Genomic DNA, 20,699 nt, shown 5'->3' on the forward strand with positions numbered 1-20,699 from the left:
CATGCAGTCCTGTTCCGGGAAACAGTTTCCCAATCCAGCAAAGGAAGAGGATGGTTTGAAAGTTTAAAGTCTACCTTAGCACTGGGACTGTCCAAAATGCCACAAGTGACTACCTTCAGAATAGAAGAAAATCCTTGCTAGTTATTCATCTGAGGGAAGATTAATGTCTAGAATAAACAAAGAACTCAACCAAGTAAGAACACAAAATTAAGCAACCCAACTAATAAATGGGCTGAAGAAATAGTTTTCAAAGGTGAAATACTATTGCCAATAAGCAGAAGCAGTTTTCAAAAGATGAGATACACTGGCCAATAAGCACCAGATGTTCACCAGCACAAGCACAGACATATAAGTCAGAATGACACTGTGGCCCCTCTCCAGTCAGTATGTCACTCAGGGTCAATGACTGTCGGACCAAAACTTACCCTCAAACTGCTGGGATGAAACCTGGTCCAGCACCAGAATACAGGACACTTAAAAAGCTAAATTAACAACCGCCATATGATCCAATGAGCCTATTCCTCAATACTTAACAAAAAAGGGCTTCCAATCAACATGTCAGAGAGATAGTCCAACACCAATGTGTATTACAGCACATTCATAATAACTAAGAAATGCAACACAGCATCACAGAGAAAGGATGCTGTGCGTGTGTACATATATACATATTACAATATTACATGACAAGGGGCTTGCATTCAGAAAAAAGAATAAAGTTATCTCATCTGCAGGAAAAAAAGATGAGATATGACCTGGTGATGGTCATATCAACTGAATTATGCCAGTCTGAGGAAAATGTTGGATATTTTCATCTGTGGTTCCTAGGTTTTATACAGATCATAAAAACATTTATGTACATATAATGTGAAAGTAGAAGAGGATACATTATAGGGAGACAGCACCTGATGTCAGCTGGGGAAGGGAAGGAAGGGAAGGGTCGGGTGTGAAGAAAGCTTGCATATAACTGTGTCAGTGTCCTAACACACCACAGCCCTGGGCACAATGTTACAGCCACTGTCCTAACACAGCACAGCCCTGGGTTCAATGTTACAGCCACTGTCCTAACACAGCACAGCCCTGGGTTCAATGTTACAGCCACCGTCCTAACACAGCACAGCACAGTGTACAATGTTACAGCCACTGTCCTAACACAGCACAGTATACAATGTTACAGCCACTATCCTAACACAGCACAGCCCTGGGCACAATGTTACAGCCACTGTCCTAACACAGCACAGCACTGGGTACAATGTTACAACCACTGTCCTAACACAGCACAGCACTGGGCACAATGTTACAACCACTGTCCTAACACAGCACAGCCCTGGGTACAATGTTACAGCCACTGTCCTAACACAGCACAGCCCTGGGTACAATGTTACAGCCACTGTCCTAACACAGCACAGCACTGGGCACAATGTTACAACCACTGTCCTAACACAGCACAGCATAGGTACAATGTTACAGCCACTGTCCTAACACAGCACAGCATACAATGTTACAGCCACTATCCTAACACAGCACAGCCCTGGGCACAATGTTACAGCCACTGTCCTAACACAGCACAGCACTGGGTACAATGTTACAACCACTGTCCTAACACAGCAAAGCACAGTGTATAATGTTACAGCCACTGTCCTAACACAGCACAGCACTGGGCACAATGTTACAACCACTGTCCTAACACAGCACAGCATAGGTACAATGTTACAGCCACTGTCCTAACACAGCACAGCCCTGGGTACAATGTTACAGCCACTGTCCTAACACAGCACAGCACTGGGCACAATGTTACAACCACTGTCCTAACACAGCACAGCACTGGGCACAATGTTACAACCACTGTCCTAACACAGCACAGCATGAGTACAATGTTATAGCCACTGTCCTAACACAGCACAGCATGAGTACAATCTTATAGACAATGTACATGAGTCACAATACATATCATTTTCAGTGAAGCATTTATACCAGGAGCCAGGAATCTAGCCCATGCTACACTGGCACTGAAACAACTCTCTACAGACTTTTGGGCTCGGAGCTTCCTGACCACTTAGTTTAGTGTGAATTCTTACAATGAGACAGATATCAGGATCCACAATGCAGAGTCAAGCCAAACTATTGGCAGAGCATGGTTGTTGGGGAGGAAAAGGCAAATCTGATAGAACAGCTTGTAAAATTAATTCTAATCCCGAGGTCCTGTGAAATGTTTGATGACTAAGTTGGAACTGTGAAACTAATCTGGAAGGAATCTGGTCAAAGTGACTCAAGACAAATCAAGGGAGAGAGAATGACAGACAGACATGAGATGGGTGTGCACTCAGAGAGGAGACACCAACTCCCACATCTTTGGTTTCTGGTGTTCCCATGTTTTATATGAACTTACTCTACTGTTGCTAATAAGCTATTCTGAGATGAGGCGAGTCCTCTTCCAAATTCTAATCAATTCCCAGACTGCACTGTGAGGATGCTTCTTCTAACATCAAGGCGCTGTCACTTGCAGACAGCACTGGGCATGGAGTAACAGTTCCCAAGCTCCAAGCCAGAAGAGTCACTTCTGATTGTATGACTCTATGCAAATCAGTTCTGTTCTGCTGGTTCCCATTCTATTATCCAAAAACTGGACAGCCAGCCCGAAATTATCCAGCTACATGCTTGAAAAACAGTTTCTAATTCTTCAGTCCCAACAGTCCCTCAGAGCTTATTTTGATACATTGTTTACGTTTTAATAAAGGTATGAACACAAAGATGTGCTTGCTACACATAGGCATCTAGATAAAGCCCCTGTCACCACACAGCAGACCCCAATCAGAAACCAGGTCCCACACTGCAGTTTCCCAAGGGCTAGCAAGAGGGTGGAGAGGAATGTAAACTGTTCTGTTGGGAGTGGTTTTTGCTTGTGCTTGGACAGGAGCAGCTCAGCCGAGATGTTGTGCTGAAAGCTCTATGTGAGGAAGGGCTGGGTCCTTCCAAAACCTAGGTCCAAGCAGTGAGGCATCAGGAGAAATACGAAATCAGAAGCGAAGACTCATATTTACACTGTGCTGCGTAAACACCTATAAGTTGGTCTCCTTATCAGCAAAGGGACTTCTCATTCCCTGCGTGTATGTGTTCTTTCTTCCACCCAGCCATGGAGCACCTCTGACCCACTATGCCTGACTGTTCATGAATCCCTCTTAGTATCGCCACTGTCTCCCATGAGACAGAGATCATATTTCAGACAGCTGTTAACTCCATCTTTGCACAAGAAAGTTCTTCCTTATAAGGAACCAAAGTCTGACTCCCTGGCCTTCAACCCCCTGCCCCTGCTCGGCTCCTTAGGACCACATGTCAAGCAATGCTTATCTCACTGGGTTGGAATTCTTGTAGGTAACTGTGTATATAGAATCGAAGCTTTCCAAGACCTTGGTCCACAAGCAGCCCTGCTCTCTCCTGACCAAGTCACACTGCAGACTCTCCATGCAACTGCTACCAATATGAAATCCATCCTTCTACAGACTCTCCAATGTCTTAATGCTAAGCAGCACATTCAAGATGTGCCCTGCTATCCTGTGCACAGGGAAGCACCCTACAAATTCTAGGCTCTCCTCTGCTGCCCCAACCCCTCTGTGTGCGTGTGTCTACTCCGTGTATTTGCATGTGTGTGTGTGTGTGTGTGTGTGTGTGAGAGAGAGAGAGAGAGAGAGAGAGAGAGAGAGAGATGGGGGGGAAGCTAAGCTCTACCACTGAGCTGAATCTCCAGTCTTCTTTCCATTTTTTACTTAAAAAAAAAAAATCTAGAGGGCCACTAATGATCTTATAGTCATTTCTATACCCCAGGTAGGCCTTAAAATTGAACTTCACATGCTGTAGCCTCCATAGCACCTGGGCTTACAGGCCTGCTAACTAGGCACAGTGAATGGATTTCTTTAATTCTGTGCAAAACTAAAGAAAACAACCTTAAAGACTAGCTCTCCACATCTCTGCCGGTTTTTCTACATTCTACATGCCCATCCTTCATGGATGAAGTCTATGATTCAGACCTCATTCTTCAATACTAGAACCCGGTCCTGCCAGACCCAAAAGAACATGCTCCTGCAACACACACGCACACACGCACACACGCACACACATGCACACATGCACACACAAACTCGCACACACATACACATACACACACACACACACACACACACACACACACACACACACACACACACACACACAAAAACGTACATCAAAATTCTGCCCAAAAATATTAAGACTGAGTTCTGACTGAAAAGCACAACTCTCAGAACAACGCAGAGCAGCGAGGTGAACCTGCTCATTCGCAGGGTCAGAGCACCTCAGAGATGTTCTGGAGGGTGGGAGAGGGAGGTACCCTTTTCACGTATACCTCAACTGAACTACTGGAATTTGAGGTTCATGGAGTCAAAATGTCAGTGCTTTGTGTTACCAGTGTGCTCGACCACACATAAGTGCCACCCCAGGCAGTCTCATTTAATCCCTACTCACAACTGCCTATGGGGGAAACGCCTTCCCACTGTGCCAAAGGGAAGGCAGAGAGGCCCAGGGCCAGCACATATAAATTCACAAGGCTCCAGCAAGGAAGGCACCACAGGACCCGAATCTCCAGGTGTGAGTACTCAATGCTCACTGTGAGCTCACCGTTTGACCTCTGGCTTACTGTGTAACCCTTCTAAGCCTCAGTTTCTACACCTGAAAACCAGAGATTACAGCGGTAACTCAGGCCCCCTCTTGGAGCAGTTGGAGGATCAAATAAGATAATGAGAAGGAAAGCCCTCTGGAAAAGAGTTAGGCCTTCTGAAGTGTGAGGGATTACTGCGTGATTACTTGCAAATGGCTGTGCATTCCATTACAAATACACAGAGCAGAGAGGTCATTCACAAGACAAAGACAAAGGCCCCGGGAATTAAGGAAGGATGAGCTCCTGCCTCACAGGTTAGGTCTATACGCTGCTCACACTTGCAGCTCCAAACTCAGCAGCGTGCTGTCAGGGTCTCAAATTCCGAGTCACATATGTCTTACAGGGCAGCTCAAGACAAAATCTCCCTTTTCAGCTAAAAGCAAACTCTGGGCAAGAAGGAGGTAATAGACATGGATGTCTGGAAGACCCCTGAGACTCTCGTTTCCGGAAACGTGGCCTTCGGTGTTTTCCTTGGAGTAATTGTTAGAAACACGGGCTCCAGTCTCATTGCAACAAGCCCGTGGGGAAATAAATGTACAGTAAGGAACTATTTACTGAAGAGCACGGAGGAAGTGTCCAAGCATGAATTAATCAAGGGCTCAAGATACAAATCGCAGATACAAAAAGGATAAGGCGTCCCCAGCTCCGGGGGGGGGGGGGGGGAGGATAAGGCGCTCCAACCAGTTAACCCTTCCAGAGGCTCCACATGGAGTCTGTCACCAGAGACAGATGGCTTGCAGTCAGCAGCAGGGCAAACCAAGACAGTGGGTCCCTTTACATACCAGCCTTCTTGCTGGACACCACCCTCAAGAGGAGTCCTGAGCAGCTCTGAGGGTGTGGCCTACTTTCCAGCCTCTTCAGACACTCTAGCTGACAGGATTCTCTTCAGGTCCTGGAAAGAATCAGGTACTCATTGTCATTTATGGAGGGGCCATAAAGTCCCCAGAAATGCATCCCCATGCTTACGAGAAAGCAGATCAATGCTGATTATTTTCTGGCTGGCTTCCCCCTATCAGAAAGAAGTCACAGTGAAGGTTGGGCTAAGACTCCTTGCTTCCCTCCCAGTGGCTGGGTTAGGTATTAAAGGCAGTTACAGCAGACAACAGCCATGAAGGTAGGAAGGAAATAGCAGAAGAAAAGATTTCAGTGTAGAAAGGGAGAAGACACACAAGGGAACAGCAGTCAACTGGAGTCAGTCTACAGGACAAACAGGGCAAGAGCGAGGGCGTCTAAAGCAGTGGACAGAAATAAAGACATCTCAGAGCAGTGACGAAAGCTAACTGTTCGGAGCTTAAAAAGTGAGGTTTTACTTGGTTTGCTTTTGTTTCATGTGAGCAAAACTCTGATCACACCATTGATAAGTTTTTTAAAAATTCTTTGCTCTTTTGCTCCTCACTGATGGATACTAAGAGTAACAGCTATGCTGTGATAAAGACTTACTTCACATTAGCAACTGTATTGCAGTTTTACATATACACAGGGGTGTGTGTGTGTGTGTGTGTGTGTGTGTGTGTGTGTGTGTGTGGTGTATAATCTAATAGCAGGGATAACCCCGTGAGCTAGACATTCTTGTCCCATATGATAGAGGAAGTTAATGACGAAGACATAATTAAATATACTAGGAGTAAGAAGCCAACAAACGGGGCTGTTCACAGTACAAACTCTTCGCCTTGCAATCCCAAAAGCACCCTAACTCCCTCCCTCCACCGCCACATTCTAGCCACGTCACTTCTACAGGATGAAATGTGATCCCCATAACTAACATGCATATAGCCATATGTGGCATAACCACCTCCCAAAGGACTTGAGGGGAACAGTCCTGTCGCCAGGTGCCTTCCACACACTGAACACTCAACAGCTATGTGTGTTTAGACAGGCAAGGCTGGGTCAGGATAACATTTCTTTTTTTTCTTTTTTTTTTTTTTTTCCTAGACAGAAATTAAGCCAGGCAAAGCAAGATGGCCAGGGTGAAAAGAGAAGATGTAGCCAGAGTGACAGACACAGTTCAAGGTTGCTGTGCTCCAGGCAGTTGGAGGGCTCTGTAGCCACTCTGGGCTGAATGACCCTGCATCTCCAGCTGCTGTTCCCAAGGCCTCAAAGGGAGCTCTGCAGATCAAATACTTGCTTGAAAAAGGAAACAACCGCATCCCACTAAGACGGGAATGTGAGTTCAGAGAGATGCTTTGGACTAAATGTCAGGTGTCAAGGACTCGCAGAGATGGGTGTCTCCGCCCTAGGACCCTCGCAGCTTGCAGCTATGCTAAACCACTTTGAGTTTTGCCTTCATGAAGAGGTGTGCAGCTACCATGGTGATTTTCAACCTTTCATCTCTCAGCACTCTTTCTCCTTTAAGTGAAAACTATGCAATGTTTGGCTTCTAAAGTGAGGGAGATCAGAGCGACCAGCAGGCTTCAAGCCTCCCTCCCCGTCTACTTCTCACTTTGGTGGCACTGGCACCCCAACTCTAAGACCACACTGGACCTTCCAAAGCTTGAAAACTACCAGCCCTGAGTTCTTTAAGACCCTGTAAATAACTCATGATGCCTGCAACTTCAAGGGTCTGAGATGTATGTCTTATTAACAGCCCATGTTACTACCTGTGTGAGAGGCAGTATACCATGGATATCACAGTACAGGACAAAGGAATCTCAAATTAGAAAAGCTGGGTAAGAATCCCATGCTCACTGGGCATGGCAGTGCAAGTCTTTCCCAGTACTCTGGAGCCAGAGGCAGGAAGACTAGAGTTCCAGAACATTCTGGTCTACCGAGCAAGTTCCAGGACATCCAGGGCTACACAGAGAGACCTCAAAAATAACAATGGCAAAAAAGAATCCTATGTTCTCCCAGCAGGGATGAGCTGGCTGTACTGTTTTTCCTAGAGATGGGTCCCTGTGAAATACTCTAGTAGACAGTAACACGCCCATTTACATTGCCAGCTTTGGAAGCATATACACGTCACCAACAAAAACAGATTCAGCAGGTTGTGTGTGTATCTAAGTATGGATGTATGTATGTATATATATATAATAGATATATTATATATAATATATATTGAATTTGTATATATGAATATATATGTGAACATGTGTGTGCATATATATGCAAATATCCATACACACATATATATGAACATATGCAACAGTAGTAAAGAAAGCATAAGAGGCTATCAACTTGCGAAGGGGGGACGTTTGAAGGAGGGTAACAGAGAGGGACTAGAAAGAGAAAAGAGGAGTGGGAAGTGTTATAGTTCGGTTTCAAATAAAAGTATACTTTAAAAGAGTCCTGATGGCCTTTTACTTCTCTAAACTTGTTTTCTCACCTGTAAAAGAGACACCATCCACCTCAAATGGCCTTTATGACAATGAGTTAGCTTAATAAGTTAGTTAACAATATAGGCTACAGTATGATTACCAATTAGTTGTATCTAGGTCCATAAACAAAGAGCAGATAGCCTCACACCCTTGTAAACTTGTGGACATGTTCAACCCAAACAAACACCCAGGCCATAGCGAAGAATAAGAAAGCCAGGAAATGTAATGTTGGAGGGCATGACCATTTCCGAGGTTGCCAAGGCTGCAGTAGGTGGCCCCACCCACCTACGTGTCACTAATTGAACTTTGTGGGTTATCACAGGAAAGTATTTGGGGGTACAAAGAGAGATGGCAGAAGTAAATGGGGAGCAGATCTTTTCTTTTTCTTTTTCTTTTTTTTTCCGGAGCTGGGGACCGAACCCAGGGCCTTGCGCTTCCTAGGCAAGCGCTCTACCACTGAGCTAAATCCCCAACCCCAGGGAGCAGATCTTTATACATGATCTTTCATTGTATGTCTGTATAAAATTCTCAGAGGTACTTGGTCTTTGTTTTAGGGTTTTTTGTTGTTGTTGGTGGTGGTGGTTGTCTGTTTGTTTGTTTTAGTTTGAGAAACACATTAAGTCCCAAATTCTCTGAATAGCTTATCTTAAAGTTTGTCTTCAGAATGAAACTTGGGGCCTTAAATAGCCAAGATGGTCAAGGATGCAGAGAGGACGGGTTTGAGAAAAACTACTGTTTCAGACCACGGCAAGAGGGAAAGCACTAGTCGTTCCATATTCACACCAGCAACCAGACAACAGCTAAGGGACCTAAGAGGTCCCGGCTGTCCTCTGAGCTCCAGAGGCTTGGTGTGCACAGATGAGGCAAGAACAACCAGAAGCCGCCTTTCACCCACACACTCTACAGAGCAGAGAATGCACATGCTTGAGCTCCTCCCTGGACGCTGCACTGGTGACCCCTTAGGAACGGTCTGTGACTAAAATGTGTGGCCAGAATTGTTCACTGTTTCACCAAAGATGGTCCCACCAATTACCCATCCATAAACATCCAAGTCCCAACAGCAATGCTTCTGTAATTCTTTGTGGTGACAGAGTTCTTCCCATGCCTCCCTTGTTGAAATGTCTCCTGACAGACAAAACCATGGTGCCCATCTGACAAATCCCTCTAACACGTATTTGAGCCAGAAGTCACATACCACATTTTGACTCCACAGCATTCGCACTGAACTCCCTCCCCCATACCAGGATGCAATCAAAGTCCTACAATCAAGTGGGGCACTTCAGGGGAGGGGTCCAAAGCCAGCTCACCTGGGACCCTAGGCAAGTCACTTCCATTCTTTGAAACACAGTTTCTTTATCCATAAAAATCAACCCGTACATCGGAGTGCCTTTTCCACATCACCCTGAAAGCCTGTCATCAGAAATGAAACCAGGCACCCCACCACCACACACACACACACACACACACACACACACGAACACACACATACGCCCCACACTCATTCAGTTCCATCCCTGCCCAACCTTCAGAGTCATGGAAGACCTAACCAGAATGTCAGAAAACTATGTAAAGCTATGGAAAAAAAAAAAAAAAGCCAACCACAGAGATCACCACACACACAACAGCCATCTTCACAAGCCAGCTAGTCACTCCCCAAGAACAAATGCAGTCACAGTCACGGTACATGCTTACTGTCAGCAAATCGATGGCTTGACTGGCAATTAATAGCCAACTGGAGATGCAGTCATACAAAGGGACAGTATGCACCTGGCATGCTTCATGACTTGCATAGTCCACAAGGGAGAAGAGCAAACAGAGCGCCTCCCTGGAGGACACTGGAAGATCTGCTTCTCTGGTTAGCGGAGGCACCTACTGCTGCCGCCTGGCCACCACATACTTGTTTAGCTGTGGAGGCAGTAATGACATTGCAGGCCAGCACAACCCCCGTCTATTCTAGAAAGAGCTAATATTGACTGCCTGGTTCTCTCAGAACTATGGGATCCTAGACCTGGCAAAAGCCAGGCGTCACTTAAGCCAAGTTCTGTAAATCAGTTGTCTGGGGCAGTCATGAAAATCCACTGCTGATATCCATGAAGTCCATGGTAAGTGAAGGGTAGGTTTGTACTCTCGAGGACACCGTTCAACTACCTTAGGTGATGTGGTTCCTCAAGGCAACAAGGTCCCAGTGTCTCCGGAACCCATCCTCAACCTTCTGTTCCCATGGTAAGCAGACCCCACTGCCATCCAATGCACATTCTTTAGAGTGGCGTCTTGGCTTATACTCTACCTTCCATTGCTGCAGTCTCCAACCCAACACTGAGTTATGCACACCCCTCAGTGAACTCTAGAAATTCTCAGCAGGAGTGGGAGAAGGTACGTTGTTTATTCACTGGGTCTCCTGTATTAAAGGGCATCTAGCACAGTTGGCCATGCCCTCTAATTACCAATGGTGACCCGCCCTCTGGGGACTAAGACAACAGAACACTTCTGCATCTTCAAATCCCCTTAAAGAGATGGTACTGCATCCAGCCCAGACTCAGTGGTCTGTAGCATACCTTCATCCTAGCCCTTTCGAATGATCCTCTTCCCTGAATTTGACAACTTCCTATGTTGAACATCAACCATGATCTTCCTTGGCCTACTCTTACTATGCATTTGATTTATTCTCCTTCCCAATATGGGCTCCCAAAGGAAGAATCCAGGCTTAATCCCTATGCACAGTGCCAAGGCTCATGGTCAGGTTTCTAGTAAGTGTTTATTAAAAGCCTGAAAACAAATTATGTTATCTATATATATACATATATCACACCTGTGCGAGGGCACAGAGAGACTAAAAATGAACTGGAACATCACAAGTAAACCACTCTCGTCAAAACTAAGGAAGACGCAATCAGGAAACTGAATGGAGGTAAACAGCCTGTTCTTTGGGGACATTAAGCATATTAAGTTATATAAATAAACTTAAATAGTAGATATTATACTTAATTATATCACTATGGTATTAGGATGACATAAACATTAAGCATTTCAGAATAATAACTCTTGAGATCCCTAAATGAACGAGTTAGGGGCACACACATCCCTCAATTGGCTAAGGGGCCATTTTCCTGCCCTGAGGTACCTTGCAGCACCACAGAAGAACATCTTGCCACACATGGCACTTCTACCACTCTCTCAAAACTGGGCAATGAGGCTCCGTCACTGAAAGGCTCCTGTGTGAGTGACACAGTGAAGGGAGAGTGAGTCCACCTCCCTGCGGCTCTTTCCACCCACAAATGGCAACATGCAATGGAGGAGTCAAACAGCCTCTACACGGGCAATGTCACCACCAGTCACAAGCCACAGGGACAGTGGGACAGCCAAGTTCCAGGCACCTCAACAGTGGCTTCCTAATCGCACATCCGCTGTCCCTAGGTCAGTTCAGAAACCCCCACAGCTCCAGATTCCACCTTCTGACTCCCACTGTTCGCATCTTTCCAACAATCCTGTTAGCACCTCTTGCTCTGAATTAATTCCTCCCACTTAACCTATGCAGAATGCTTCTCCACGTGTCATTTCTAATAGATACAGGAAGGAAAAAAACGAAACAGCTGGTTCCTTGATTGGACCATCCAGTCTCTGTATCTCACGTGTCCCACACTATGTCCTAAGACAGTTCCGCTGCACAGGCAAAAATACCTCACTTTATTGCAGTAAGCCAATAGATCTAGGACTCTTGAACGGATGTGATAGGTATAATAATCTAGTCACAATTACAAAAACAAGCTTATGGTCGGTCAATGTAAACACCAAGCCACACACAATCAAAGCAGGCTTATGGCATAATTATTGACCTTTTCCTTAAAGGTTCTGGCTTGGACCGTTCTCCAGATTCACACCTTGCTGGCTTGCTAGCCACACTCCTGGACTACCCAGCCTCACACAGCCCCATGCACAGGACTTGAGAAACGTTTGCTCCTTTCTCCCATCTTAGCTAAAAGGAGACTCCCATGCGGTGCTTTGAACGATGACCCCAGCCATTTGTCCATCTCTTGCTGCAGCAGGATCAAAGTCACCTCCTCTAAAACTTGGTTGAGTTTGAGTCTGCTCCAACTGATGGAGAAGAGTAATACAGCTTCTGATTAACCACTACTGGTTTGTCAGCATGTTGGTTAGTGTCCTCCCTCCCTCCCCTACTCTTCCTCCCATCATCCCTCCCTCCTTCCCACATGCCTGCCCTTTACTCCTTTCCTTCAACCTTCCTTTCAAGGCCATCAAATTAAATGCATGCTGTGAAGAAATTCTAACATGGACACACATATCTGGGCATCCTGCCCTGTGACTTGTCAGCATTGCACGCCTCTAGTGAACCCAACCTTTAATTCTTCCAGCCAAGGCCACAAGGCCTTGTGAAGAAAGGCTCCATGTAGTAAAATGCCCTCCTCCTCCTTTGTCCTGCCTAAATTCTTGACCCAGAAAACTCACGAGCACACGTGATTGTCCTGTGCCCTGGGTTCGCAGGCCTGACTATTTTTTCAGCTTCACCAGCCCCTGCTCTGACCATTCAGACCTGCCTTCCTCCACTGATGATGTCCAGAGATGATCTTCTATGGACGCTGGCTCCTCCGTGTGATCAGAAACGAGGCGTGAGTTCTATCTGTTACTGCAGCCCTGGGACACAGCGGAGTTAATAGAGGAATTGAAAAGCAAACGGGACCAGACCAAGCAGCCTTGCCCAACTCTCCATCTGCCTAGGAAGTGCACTGAGGAAATATGGCCTCTCCAGACCTCTGTTTTCTCATCTGGAAGGTGGCCGGGCATGATTAGGAAGGCTAACTGCTGAAGGGCTTATGAGGATGAACTGAGAGAGTGACCAAGGGCATTCCCCCAGATCCTGCAGTCTCGGACACTAAGATACAGCCATGTCGGCCACTTGCTAGTGTGATCACGTCCCCAGTACAGCGCCATCGGCTTCCTGCTCTGCATGGGACTCAAGGCCTCAGACATGGCACAGGTCAAAAACACTCAGTCCCGGCTAAAAAGTAAGTAAAACCTCCTAGAGCTTCAAAACTGCAAGTTCCCAGTGTGCATCCTGGAATCTCTGGCAGAGTTCAATTCCCAGCCCTGTCAGGACCTGCTGGTGCCCTGAGCTCTTTGTGCATGTTTCTTCATATGCAGAACAGGGACAGAAATGACACTTCCCTCACAGAACCAATACAAATAAAGCAGCCACCACTCAGTCGTGTCACCGAGTGTGTCAGTGCAGGAGCAACCCGAGACTCATTCCATGGTGTGCTTTACCCAGAGCCGGGTACCTGTTGTACGGGCAGAGGCAGGATCCACCGTCCCAGCATTCTACCCAATCCAAAGCCCTTCCCATTCTGCTCCCACACAGGCACACTTAATGGGAAAATGCTTCGAACTTGAACAGTGAAAGCAGTCCAGACATACCAGGGCTGTACCTCTGGGCAGAGCAAGATGATAAGGCCAATGTCAGAAGCCCTGCTTTTCAGCGCAGTCAGCTCCTGTGGGTAAAATTAGCTCAGCTCTGCTCCAGTGCCAACCGGAGCCCTAAGGCAAAACTCACCCCAGGCAAAGCACGACCTCACCTGACCCTCGCTCTCAGGAAGGGGTCCCTCATGCACCTCATTAGGGACTGCGATGACTCACTTGGCTGTTTCCTGTCTCTGGCTGCTGAGGTCACCTCTCTGCTATCCAAAAGCGCAGCTCCACAGGACAACTGAAGACAAACGCAAGCAGCCACTTCAGCCTTCTTTCCTCCAAGGCAGCTCACAGCAAGGACTGGAGCGGCTGCCTGCTAGGCCAGCTGTGTGCTGACAAAGCCTCCTGTTGTATAACCCAGCTCGCAGGCAGAGAGCGAGCGGGCACTTGCCCAAATAGACCCCTAAGGTGACTATCCTTAGGTCCTACGGAGAGGACAGTGTTGGCCGGAAGACGGGCCTCTGCAGTAGCTTCGTACCCTCCAGAACACAGCACAGTGGACTAGATGGCACCAGACTCTCTCTGTACCCTCTCACCCCAGCCAAGCTCAAGGCTCACCTCTCCCAGGACCCTCCCCATTCACGCTGCTCCCTGACTAGAATTCCCACTAATCCCACAGCACCGCACCTGTACCCTTTGTCCTTGAGCACTTACTCGTTCAACAAATGACTAATGTGGACCTAAAGATACAGAAATGAAAAGAATGACCCTTGCCCTGGAGGAAAGGCAGCCAAGTTCAACCACAGCCTAAACTGGAGGAAGGAGAGATGACCAAGGTCAGGGAGAGCAAAGTCCTGAACTGAAGGCACAGCTGCCCTGGACTGAGCAGGCAGTGGGGGCAATGTTTCGGGGAAGAAAACAGCAAGTGTCAAGTCATAGAAGGCTACAGACAATGAAGAGACAATCCAGGTACACACACGTCTGCACATATGGCTGCCTCCTGCCCACTCTCCCTTCGACAGATGCAAACCATTTGGGATTTTACCCTGGATGAAGAAATTGGAGAAACTGAAAAAGAGAGATAATCGTGAGCATGTTTCTGAGTCTCAGCTTTGCTCTAGAGGAATAGAGAACACAGTCAAAACGGGGAGGAAGGGGAAAGAAGGCCGGCTGAGAACGCTAAGAGAAAGGCTGGACTCGGGAGGGGCCCTAAAGGAGGACAGGAAGGGGTGTGGAGTGGCAGCCAGCACAGCTGACAATACAATCTGAAGACAGGGAAGGGGAAGCAGCATCCTGCAGCCCTCATGTTCAAGCTCGAGTGGCTCAGCAGCTAGATGACGACTTGCTTTCCAGAGTGACAATGGCATGCTGAGTCTCTTTAACGATTTCCAAATAGAACATCCAAGAGGCAGTCACACATGGGACTTCAGCTCAGAAGTCATACGTGGGCCCACAGCTCACGAGATCCAAACCAGAAAACCTCAAGCAGCCGGCAGGAACACAGATACGAAGTCAATCCAAGACAAAGTTCTGAAGCCCCACACCTGTGGCACATGAGAAGGACAGAAGCCAGCATGGACATCTTGAAGAAAAGCTAATGAGGCCAGGCTCAGAAGGATAAGAGTAACACAAAGGCCAGGAAAAACTATGCTGGCAAGTGCTAGAGTTGGTTTCACACAGTGGAGTGGGTCACCTCTCTCTGGACTGAAACAGGTTAGGACAAAAAGAAAGGAGGGGTAGCCCAAGCTCAGAGACCAGACTTTTAGACTAGCCTTGTCCTCAGGGCACAGTGTACACCACAAACATCATTGTGTGCTTCCTGGCCAGTCACATTTTTCAAAAGTAAAGAAATTAATTTTATTAGCATATTTCATTTAGTACAGACAACATACCCACATACCATTTCAAAGTGACCAAAACAAAATTTATCTGAAAGATATTTTATATCTTGTGTGTGCTAATAAGCTTTTGGAAACCGATGAGAGTTTTGCATTGATGGCACATGCCAATTTGAGGCATCCACATTTTGCATTCTTCACTGCCATGTCATTCTGATCTAGCAGGGATGTACAGTTCCTGTACATTTTTAGAAACATGAAGAAGTGCATCGATACATGGATGAGTGGAAGAACAAACGGATGAGCCATGTTGTCATTTCATTGAGAAATTCAGGAACTTTTCACCAGGTTTCTTACCTCAATCAACTATACTTTAAGTATGAGTTTTAGGCTATATTAAGAATAAAGCATTGATATAACTTAATGTACCATTAGCAGCATAATTCCCATCCCTTATTCTTCTTTTAAAAGTCACAAATGTTGTCAATCTCTTCGGGGGAAATAGAAGAGCGGTAAAACACTCTGTCACAGACTAGTCAGAGGAACTAATGTTCACACAGGTATTTCCCAGTGAGTCTCAACTGTCCTTACCATAAAGCAGTCCTAAAACTCCACTGAGCATGTCCTATAGGGTCACTGGAAGGCTCATGTGAAAACACAGACGTGCCCCCCATGATGAAAAGATAGAAGTACTTCCCTATCATAAGTATGCACCATAGAGCACTGCAGATGAGACTCGGAAGTTAACAGTGCACACAGCTCTTGCAGAGGACCTAAGGTCGGTTCCCAGCACCCACAAGGCAGCTCACAACTGCCTGGATCTCCAGTTCCAGGGACGCAATCTCCTCGTCTGGGCACTTGCACGTCTACATGCGTGCAAGTGGTGCGCAGAAAGTCACCATTTGTTTTCATCTGACTGCACGCTATGGATGACACACCGAAGCAGTATGGGGGCCAGAAAAGCTCTGACGCCAAAATGAGAACTTCTCAGAGGCCAAGTCACACGGTGGAGACTAAGCCAAGATGACTGACAGGCTAACTGAACTGACCCGAGTCACCAGCCACAGTCTTGACCATAAAGCTTTCCTTCATTACTCTACCACTACCATTCAAGCCTTAAGGCCTGATAATGTAGGGTACTGGGCACGTATGAGCCAACACACACACACACACACACACACACCCTCTTTGCAGTAGAAGGCAGGGCTTGTCCATGAAACTCTGTTGTTTAACACATACACAGTATTCACTGTACGCCCAGTAGTTTCCTACATACGTCAGAAATACCAGTTGATCTCGCCTTCCCCACAACCCTGGGGAGCAGCTACCTTTACTACCATGCCCACTCTATAGGTGAAAAAACTGAGGCAAAAGTAGACAGCACACAAGGCCGTGGCAGAGCTAGAGATCACGTACAGACCATCTGCTTCTGTCCATTTACAGAATTATGCTGCTCCCACCTACCAATGTAAGGCAAACGATATCCAGAGTGTGTGGACGACACAGGAACGGTACCATCTCCCTAAAAGGAAGTTGTAGGAGAGGCTAACTCCTTAACAGGAGCCATACCACTGACGTATGCCAAGAGCCCTGTTACAAACCAGAAACACCCACCATCCGTTTGATTAGCACATCCCTCTGCCGTCATCAGGATGTTATCTCAGAATGAAACTCCAGGCTAAGCAGCAGAGGGGACAGGCACACCGAACTATCCGCACTCTTGAGAACAGTCTAGCAGAAAACACCCGGCAAGCCCTGGAACTGAGGCCCCTTCTTCCCTGAACATTGCCAGTGCTTGGAGCAAGAACTTCGACCCCATTTTGTAAAGAAGGGTAAGGACACCTCCAGTTCTTATTAGCACAGATGCTGTGGTGCAAGGTGAAGATTTGTTTCTCCTGGACGGCATGCACAGTGATGGGAAAAGGAAGTGAAGTGGCATTAGGTACAGAACACTCAAGGCTTCACAGTCAGACAAGCATGAGTTCAAACACTGTGTCTTCACGTTGTGTGCCTTCGTGGAAGTCACTCAAACATGCCGAGTTCTGAGCTCCTACCGCAAGACGTATAAAGGATGAAAGATTGGCTACAACACTTACGGACTTCCTGACACCTGACGTATTTAAATAAAGATAAAGGCCACTGTGTCGGGCCTCTATACATTTTCCGAATCCTATGAGAGGATTAATGGATTTGGTGCTCTCACCGATGCTCTACCTGTGCACACTACTACGCTCAAAATTACCTGAGCTCCACTTCAGCCACAACTCCACTCGTGTTTCTGGACTGATCTCTCTTCCTCCCAAATGTAGCAAACTCCTAGTCTTAGAGCATCACCAACCCCACGAAACCTTCACAATCATGCCTCTTTCTGTACCTCACATCAACTATCATACTGATGACAATGTGAGACAGAAAGCACCGAGAATGAAGGCAGCCCGGCACAGACACATGGCAACACTCGCTTCTGAAACATGAACACACTTCCTTACACACTGGCTGCAAAAGATGAAACTTGCATTTTGTCACCGCCAGGCATGCTAACACCACCCTAACTTTGCCGGCCGCTTCCTTAGGACCCCGTTGAGTCACCAGAGACACACCAGCAAGGTGCCCCTTGGCAGGACTGGTAATAACCAGCACAGAGGATGACACACAGGCAGCGCCACCACTGTCTGTGAGGATAGTGTATCTACTAAAGCGAGTGCAGAGTAACTGTGGGCGGAATGCTCCTTCAGGCAGAGTGCGCACCTCCCAGCATACAGAGCGCTCAACTCTGCAGATGCTAAGCTGATTCAGGGCCTCCTGCACCTCCTGTGCCTTCTTGCTCAGCAACAGCCTGGCACATCAGAAGCCTGCAAAAAAGGTGTGCTCGCCAACTGCCCCATGCATACAACTGTGACAGCAATACCCAGTCTGACTCCAGGCTCTCCCAGTTATGCAGTTCACCTCCTGACATGGACCAGCGTCCCTCTAACCTATCCTCACCTCCTTTCAAAGCTACAATCGGAAAGCTGGCCCTCAGCTTAACACTTCCGAAGGTCCTCTGTCACCACTAATCAAATCTAGACTCTCTCAAGACCGGCAACAAGGATCTTCCTTCTGGACCTCATTCCAGGAATAAGAAAACAACAACCAACGGAAACAGTTGTTTCCTCCAAGCACACAGAAGGCCATAAATAAATAAATATAAAAATCTTCCCCTGAAAAGGAACCAAAGCTGTTGAGAAAACATTGCTTTGTGCGTGGATAAGCCAAGGTTGCTTTTTAAGTGGTTACACCGAGCCACTCTGCCTCCATCTTACCGTGATGTAAATATGACGGGGAGGTGACCTGCTCAGGCCACACATTGGAGCACCTTATGGTTCAGGATAAACTGTAACCCCTAGCATCTCAGCACTGAGCTCCTTGGCTCCCGCAGCCTGGTGCATCTCCATGCACTATCTCAGAGCAGAAGGTGAAGACCCAGCATGCTGCTATCACACCTGGCTCCTACAACTGCTGCCTCCCCTTGCTTAGGATGCTCACTAGAACCGACATGTGTATTTCTTTCCCTGGTTCCTCTCTATCACTACCCACAAACTTGGAGCCTTGTGATGCTCTGGGCTCTGCCCGCCCTCATTCTGCCCAGCAGCTAGAAGAGAGCACATCAATCATATCAAGCCAACAGCAACCCCCTCCTCCGTTACCAGTCACGGAACCACAAATAACCAGATCTCTGCTGTCAAGGCCTCATTCTCTTTAACATCCAGGGCCCCACTGCAATCGAGAGAAGCAAAATTGCAAGAACCCACATTCCTCACAAGCGAATTCCTTGACACAGATCTGCCTCTCCCTTCCTCTATCAAGGGCCCAGCATCCCCTTCTGTCAGTCGCCACCCCCTGCCTGGAGCACCTAAAGCCACAAGTTTGCCCTTCTCCTCTTCCCCTTGTCACTCGCTCCCGCCTGCCTTTCTGAGGCAGGTGTCTACAGAGGACAGAGCTCGCGGCTGGAGCTAACCACAGTCTCGTGTCTGCCAAGCGCTGACCTACTTCCCAGCCAGACGAAGGCAGGTGATGCTGTTCCTGACTCAGCGCGGTCTCTTTTGCTTACTTTTTACCTCCAGGTTATCGTGGACGTGGGACATAATGCAGAGCCACAACGCTGTAAAAATCAGAACAGAGGAGTCACCGGCAGCCTACTCAATGTCACCCACCCACTTACTTCACAGATAGCAGGTAGGTGGTCCGGAAAGTACAGGTGCCTTCATCAAAGAAAACCTCGAATTTCCCAAAGACTAAAAACCATTGCAATGAAGGAGGAGCCCTGCCACTTCCTCTCACCTAGGAAGCTACCCCTCGTGTCTCAGATGGCCACCCTTCTCCATTAATGAAGCATTTCCTAATTTCCATCTTCATGAAATACAGTTCTCATGGAGAAAGTGAGCTGCGCCCATCTGAACACTGGAAGACCCATGAAGTCCAGGGCTGGCTCTGCTCCTCACTACTAACCCTAAGTGAGGACCTCTCCCGTCCTGGCCCTGCCTCTCGTGTTGGACCGCATCATTTACAATCAATTATACTTTAGCTCTGTGCTTCTCATCATCACCTCCAATATAGCATTATTGCCCCGTATCTAGAATTACTAGACTGTGAGTCACCAAGCTCAGAGTTTTCCCATAATGCAAGGGGGCATATGCCTTAGATCTGTGTTCAATGTTCATTAATGAGTTAACACAGTCTCATCTTTCTATAGCGATTTCTCTCAGACATCTTGGTAACCAAACTGTGAAAGTTGCCTGATGACATTTCATACAGAAACAGAACACTAAGCCTCCTTCATGTATGGAAACATGATGCTTCCCGGGTCATCTATAGCTTTCTTTACAGCAGTCTATTCATTCTAATAGCCTGCCGTTCCTTAAGTCCCTTCCTGCTACAGCAAGTACATAAGCAGTTCTAAACTGTGTAGAACAATGTGCTGATGAGAATTCCCCTCTGCTTTTTAAGAAAGAATCTCATGTTTCTGGAAGTCAGTGGGGAAGAATTCTAGTAATTACCAGTGGTGATCCAGTGAGAGGTGTCAGTGTTGTGATGCAACTGACCACAAAACTGAGGATAAGAGAATATTATGGGCCTAATTCCTGGTGCATGAATTTCTGGGCAACACCAAGAACGGTACGTCATAATGCATCTCCTTGAGGCCACCAAGAGATGCTGTCTTTCTCCCAGGTCCTACTGCCCCTTTCAAAGACAGACTCCTTAAACGAGAGAGGCCACCTCGCCCACTAAAACCCATCGCAGAACACCCAGACATAATGGGTAATGGCACCTTCACGAAACAAAGCAAAGACAGAGGCTCTCTGCATGGAGATGTCTGTCCATAACCGCGTGCTGCCAAGCGCTGACCTACTTCCCAGCCAGACGAAGGCAGGTGATGTCTGTCTGTAACCGTGTGCTCGATGA

General features: G+C 47.1%; 1 protein-coding gene across 28 annotated transcripts in view; it reads right to left on the reverse strand.

Moving 5' to 3' along the window:
• Lpp (LIM domain containing preferred translocation partner in lipoma) overlaps positions 1-20,699 on the reverse strand; it is a 633,326-nt gene that overhangs the window by 578,984 nt on the left and 33,643 nt on the right. For 17 of the 28 annotated variants that reach the window (NM_001437730.1, NM_001437729.1, XM_087575785.1 and 14 more), the window contains 1 exon segment: positions 5,470-5,579. The exons of 10 other annotated variants lie outside the window; for them this stretch is intronic. The gene's annotated coding sequence lies outside the window, so the exon portion shown is untranslated. 28 annotated transcript variants of the gene reach the window in all.

This window comes from Rattus norvegicus, chromosome 11, assembly GCF_021556685.1.
Source record: "Rattus norvegicus strain SHRSP/BbbUtx chromosome 11, alternate assembly SHRSP_T2T, whole genome shotgun sequence".
NCBI lineage: Eukaryota > Metazoa > Chordata > Mammalia > Rodentia > Muridae > Rattus > Rattus norvegicus.